Genomic DNA, 6607 nt, shown 5'->3' with positions numbered 1-6607 from the left:
GGAATATGAATAAGGAGTTACTTACAGGAGAAATTATATCAAAGACAACTGCACCATCAAAGTCCACCCCAGCATAGCTCAGAGCTCAGAAAGTGGGAATCTGTAGCACATATGACAGGCAGGTAGCTCAACAGGTTTGAGCGTGTCCTTACCAGGTGCCTCAGTTGGTCTAAACCTCTTCCAGGCATCCCGGGTGGTTTCTGCTTCTTCAAGGCAGCTGATCTGGTCTTGGAGTCCTCTTTGCAGCTTGTCTTGTCTGAGTTTTTGCAGCTTTTATTGCTTACTTTAGAAGGGGGATCTAGTCAGTTTCAGGGATTTCCTGAAGTGATTTTGAGTTGCTTACCTTCCTGTTTAATGAACTATTTTTGCAGGATGGAATGTTTCAATCTTGGAAGAAACTGTTGCACAACAAGGGTTTAAGGGATGGTCTTGCTGGAGTGTGGGGTTGAGGTTTCAAAGCCATTGTCATTCTCAGTTCTCTGCTTCTTGCTTGCAGTTGAAGATGGGAGTTTTTAGTTTCCTGCATCATGCCTGCCTGTCACTGCCATGTCTTTTTGTCATGATGGATTATCCTTCCAGAACTATTACTTGGAATAAACCCCTTCTTCTATAATTTGCCTTGGTCATAGTGTTAAAGAACAGCAACAGAAAAGAACTGAAGAAACTCTGGCCAGCTCGAGTGTGCCAGGATGGCTCTGGCAGGCCTTGCCCTTCTCCCCCATTCCCTCTGCCTTACTAAAAATCCATTAGATTACATTCCTAAAGCTAAATACCAAGGTCTATTCCCTATTTGGCCACTTCCTCCTCCTGAGGTTGACTACCAAGGTCCAGCTTTAAAGTATTAAAGTCCAGCAATCAGAAGCCCCCTTTGGTTCACCTAATTAACATGCCTAATTAAAATGAAACACCTCATCCTCACATAGGGTTTCCCCTTTACCCTTATACACTGACATTTTCCTATGGACTACGTTTGTATCCTCTTTATCCAAAGGCAGTCCTTTGTCCTGTCATCCATCCCCAACCCAGGACAAATATCCCTCTCCCTTGTTCCCTTCCCTGTCTCCCTCATCCTCTATCTCCTGTCTTTGTCTCTTATCCCCTGCCCTTTGTCCCTCTGGGGCAAATAAATCTCCTTTGTGCTAACAACTTGGTCTTGGGGGTCCTGAGCTGATGTCTATCTCTTATTAATACAAAACCTCTATGTTACTAAAACTCTCTAAGACCTGTTCCTGTAGAATAGCCTATCTTTGTCTGCCCTGCAATAGAGGTGACTTTCATATCGCTTATTCCTTATTCCCTGGACTCATGGAAACTTCCTGCCCCTGAGAACCCCTTGAATGCAGAGTAAATTTAATCAAGAACATTAATTCTTCTGCTGGAAAGAAACTGAGTGAGCATAGCCACAGACACACTGTTTGGTGCTCATTAAGGCGTGTCCTAGTTTTAAGCTTAAGGACAAGAATCAATCATGAGCCAAGCTGTGTTAGGTCAGAAAAGAAAAAAAAAAAAATCCCCAAACAATTAAGGCTCAATGAAAGCTGGTTTTTAGAACTGCTTCCAAAATCAGAATAGAACCCAATGTTCAGTATGTGAATGCTGGCTCCTCCCCCTGGGGGGCCTGTCACCCTAATCAGGATGACACTAAGCAAAGCAACAGAAACTGGAGCTACAATGAAATCGTGTTGGTTTTCATGGACCATGAGACACAGAGTAACAAAAAAGTATTGGAAATGTACACAGAAGAATGACAATGTGATGTGTGTGTGTGTGTGTTGTGCATGTTGTTTGGTTTTTGAAACAGTCATTCCCTGTGTAGACTGTCTGGCCTGGAATCCACTGAGATCTGCCTGTCTCTGCCTCCCAGTGCTGAAATATATATATATATTTATATATATATATTATAATATATATATATATATATATATATATATATATATATACACACATCATGGAGCTGGAGAGATGGCTAAGCAATAAAGAGAAGCCACATGGCAGCACCCAGAGAACTGTAACTTCAGTTCCAGAGGTTTAGATGCCCTCTTCTACATTCCCTGGGCACCTGACACTCATGTGATACATTGACTTCTATGATAAACAACATTACCAAAAACAACTTATGGAGAAAAGGGATTGTTTGACTTCCATATCCCAGGTCACAGGCCATTGAGAGAGGCCAAGGCAGGAACATGGAGGTAGCAACTGAAGCACAGGCTACGGAGGAACACTGCTTACTGACGCGCTCCCTATGGCTTGCTCAAGCCTGTTTTCTTTCTTACACTACCTTGGACTGCCTGCCCAAGGGTCCTACACAGTGTCACTCACCTCTCCCACAGTAATTGTTAATCAATACCATCCTTGCTTTGGCAGGAACAGCTCTCACTTTCAAAATATAAACATGCAAATGGAAGAGAGAGAAGAAAGGATGAGGGGCAGTAGGAAATGAATGGACTCCAGCAAGCCTGAATGTGGCAAGCAGGAAAAAAATGGCTCTGACAGGCCTGGCCCTTTTCCCCATTCCCCCTGCCTTGCTAAAACCTGTTAGATTGCATTCCTAAAGCTAGACCCCAAGTTCCATTTCCTTGTTTGGTCACTTCCTCCTCCTGAGGTTGACTACCAAGGTCCAGTTATCAAAGTTTTGAAGTCCAGCAATCAAAATCTCCCTTTGGCTCACCTAATTAACAGTTTCCACTTTTACCTTTATAAACTGTCATTTTCCTAGGGGCCACGTCTGTCTCCTCTCTAAAGTCCTTTGGTATCCACCCCCGCCCTGCCACCCTATAGAAACCAAATTATGAGCTAGGTAATATATGATGGTCAGATAATATGTGACGGCCACCAAGCACAGATGTCCCTGGAACCAAAGCCTCCCATTTGGGAATAAGTGTGATGATTAATTTTGATTTTCAGCTGGACACAATGTAGAATCACCAGAGAAAGGGGTCACAATCTGCCTAGGTCAGGTTGGCCTATGGCCATCTGTGTGGACTCTCGATTATGCTGAGGTGGGAAGATCTGCCCACTGTAGGTGGCGCCATTCCCTTGGTAGAGTATCCTGGATTGTATAGAGTGGAGTAGTGCTCAGTATGCCGAGCACTAGCCTGCATGCACTAATTCACTGTTCTCTGCTCTTGACTGTGGATGTGATGTGACCTGTTGCTTCAAGTTCCTGCCACCTTGACTTGCAGTGATGGACTATGACTTGGAAATGTGAGCTCACTAAGCCCTTTCTCCCTTCTGCTAATTTGTCAGGATATTTTATAATGGTGCAGGAAAAGAAAATAAGACAGTGAGATAGGGGTGGGAGGACTTAACTGGGCAAGTTCCTGAGTCATGGAAATTCCCCCTGCATGCTCTCTCTTCTTTGCCTTCCTCCTGAAGAAAACCAGGGCAAGGGGAGATTTGTGCGCCATACATTGGATGAAAGAAAGGTCCTTGAGCCTTAAAAAGAATGACTTAAATCTTGATGGCTTGGACCATCAAGATTGCAAATCAACATTTATGCAATTCTTGCTCTTCAATGGCTTTCTAGAAGTCCTCTCTGCCACAGTCTCTTTCCGTGCCATCATTCTTTGACCATCTCAGCATCGGGGTTCGTAGTTTTCCATGCTAGATTTTATCATATGTTGAACTTTCTATTTCTTTGGGCAAATTCCTTCATCTTAGGTCTGCAGCACACAGAAGACAAAAATCTGACTCCAACTCCAAGAGGTCAAAAAGAAAAAAAAAATACTCCACTGGTCATGTATATAAAATGATTATCTTTATATGCACCCTTTGAAGTTATCTCTTAAGCCCAATAAGCCATCAAGATAGCTGGGTGGATAAAGGCACCTGCCACTAAGCCTGAGCCTATTTCATGCTCACAATACCGAACTACCTCTTTAGAGAAGGTCACTGGGGAAAACTGAGTAGAGCACATACAAACTCACCCTGTACTCATCCCTCTACAAGATGGCATCTCACTATAGACATGCACAGCTTCTCTATATTATTTCTTATATATGTGAAGCTACAATTTCCCCCAAAAAGTTTAAAAATCATTTTGGAAAGTGATTTAACATGTCTATGAATTTCAAAGCTGTCCTATGCTGCCACACATGTATCTTCTTTCATTTCCTGTTTGGGTGAAACAAAGTACATGTCAAATTACTTTAAATGTAGCAACCAATTCCAGAAGGTGGCACTATTATCACACAAACAGTAAAACACTGCTTTTAATGTCAGGACAGTGGCCCACTGAAATTTCATCAACTAGCACTGTAAACACAAAGCAATTCAGCAATATTTTTCAATGCAAGTCATCTAAAAATTTGTACTTCTACGATTTTGTATGTGTATGGGAGCGTATATGTATGCCTATGCGGGTATGGATGTACACACGTAAACACTCCAGACTTCAGGAGTATCTGGGAGCTAATATCCTGATCCAAAGGCAGCAGGCGGAGAGACAGAGACAGAAAGAGGGAGAGGGAAAGGGAGAGAGGAAGGGGGGAAGGGAGGGAGGGCGGGCCAGGGAGAAAGAGACTGGGCCTAGTGTAGGCTTTTGAAACTTCAAAGCCCACAGAGTGTTAGAACTCCTCCAACAAAACCATACCTCACAACTGGGGACTAAGTATGCAAATATATGAGTCTATGGGAATTATTCTAATTCAAGCCGCAGAGGGGGCAGATTCCCTGGAGTTACAGGTGGGTGCTGGGAACTGAACTTAGGTCCTCTGCAAGAGCAGTCCATACTCTTTTAACTGCTGAGCCCTTTCTGCAGCCTCCACAGCAATATAATACACTTATTTTGCAGTTTCATATATAACGAAGTTTAGTCATTTTCCCCCTCTGCTACCCTTCCCATTATCCTCTTATCACCTGTTCCTTTTCTGCTGAAACCCTTATATCTCCCTTTTATGCTTTTTTTACTTTTTTGTGTGTGTGACCCACTATGCTGAACAGGGTTACTTATCTGTGTACTGGAGGGACAACATTTACTGGATCATGGCCAAGTTTTCAGTGGGTATACCATTGAAAATACACACACATACGCGCGCGCGCGCACACACACACACACACACACACACACACAATTAACTGGAAATAGTCCTTCAGGGAGGGGGAGCTCATGAGCACCTCTCCCCTCCGTCATGAAATACTGACAGGTCCACTCATGTACTGCATTTTGGAGGCAAGGTCATAAAGACGGGAACATGCTGCAGGGTTTGACAATGAACTAGACATAGAACAACAACAAAAAGACATCTAAAATCATTGCTGGTTTCTTTGGAGGGAAATTCTAAAACTTCAGGTGATTAATTTGTATTCAAATTGTAAGCATAAAATTCAATATATTTTATACTAGTGGTCTATCCTTCACTCAGTGGATAAGTGTTTGAGTGTCCTCTGGGTAACAGGTACTGTGCTAGACTCTAGACATACAGTTTACTACGGCAAGTAAACTACATTAACTATCAAAAAGTAGGCTCTTGAGCAAACAGCAGGGGTGAAGGTTCTAATGTTTGCTTTTTTTTGGGGGGGTTGACTGCAGCTCATCCCCACGTCAAGTACTGTGGGGATCCTGTCTTCTGCAATCAGTCTTGCCTTAGCTCAGCCTGACCAGCTCAGATGATTCAAACATGTCTTTTTTTTTTTAAGCAAGTTTTTAAACACACAGACATTTTCTTTGTACAATTTCATATGAAGCAGTCTTAATAATTCCTGGATCTGCTGGGCCTAGTGGTACACACTTTTGTAATCCCAGCACTCAGGAAGCAGAGGCAGGAGGATCTCTGTGAGTTCAATGCCAGCACATGGTCTATATAGTGAGTTTCAGGCCAGCCAAGACTACAAGTGAGACCCTGTCTCAAAAAACAAACAGCAACAACAAACCCCAAGAATTCAAGAATCTGAAATTTCTTCCCCCCCCCCCTTTTTTTTTTTTTTTTTGAGATGGGGTTTCTCTGTGTTGCCCTGGTTATCCTGGATTTACTCTGCACGCCACAATGGCCTCAAACTCACAGAGATCCACCTGCTTCTGCCTTCTCAGTGCTGGGGATTAAAGGCATGAGCAGCTGCTTCTTCCACCACCTGGTGTGAAATTTATTTGTTCAAAGGCAAACAAATAAACCAACCAAAATGTTCCTTACCAGTTTTACAGACTTGTGTGTCACATGAGAGCTGAACCTCAAAATGGGAATTAAGTTAAAATGAATTCTGAGCAGTTTATTCTCAAGTCATTACAGTGTTCAAACAATTGGACATATAAAGATAACAGGTGTAACAGTAGACATCAGGAGGCACATTCCCATTCTGAAAAAAAGATATATTATACACACAGAAAAAAAAACCGAAGCAAATATTACAGTATTCAAAGTAACTGTTGACACTTCAGATGTGACATATTTACAAGAAAGTATGCTTTAAAATAATTAAATAATTTCCATAAGCTTACAAAAGAACTGAAATATTAGAAGATCCTGACAATCACAAGAACATAGTCCTATGTTTTTGAATAAAGGTAATTCTATATAAAAAGTTCCAAAATAGAGCTAATAATTTTACCACCATGAAATATATCAAATTACCAATACCAAAATATGCTAAAATGAACGTGCACTGTGGA

Source organism: Psammomys obesus, unplaced genomic scaffold (assembly GCF_907164565.1).
Source record: "Psammomys obesus unplaced genomic scaffold, mPsaObe1.curated_primary_1811, whole genome shotgun sequence".
NCBI lineage: Eukaryota > Metazoa > Chordata > Mammalia > Rodentia > Muridae > Psammomys > Psammomys obesus.
This window is presented reverse-complemented; position numbering follows the sequence as displayed.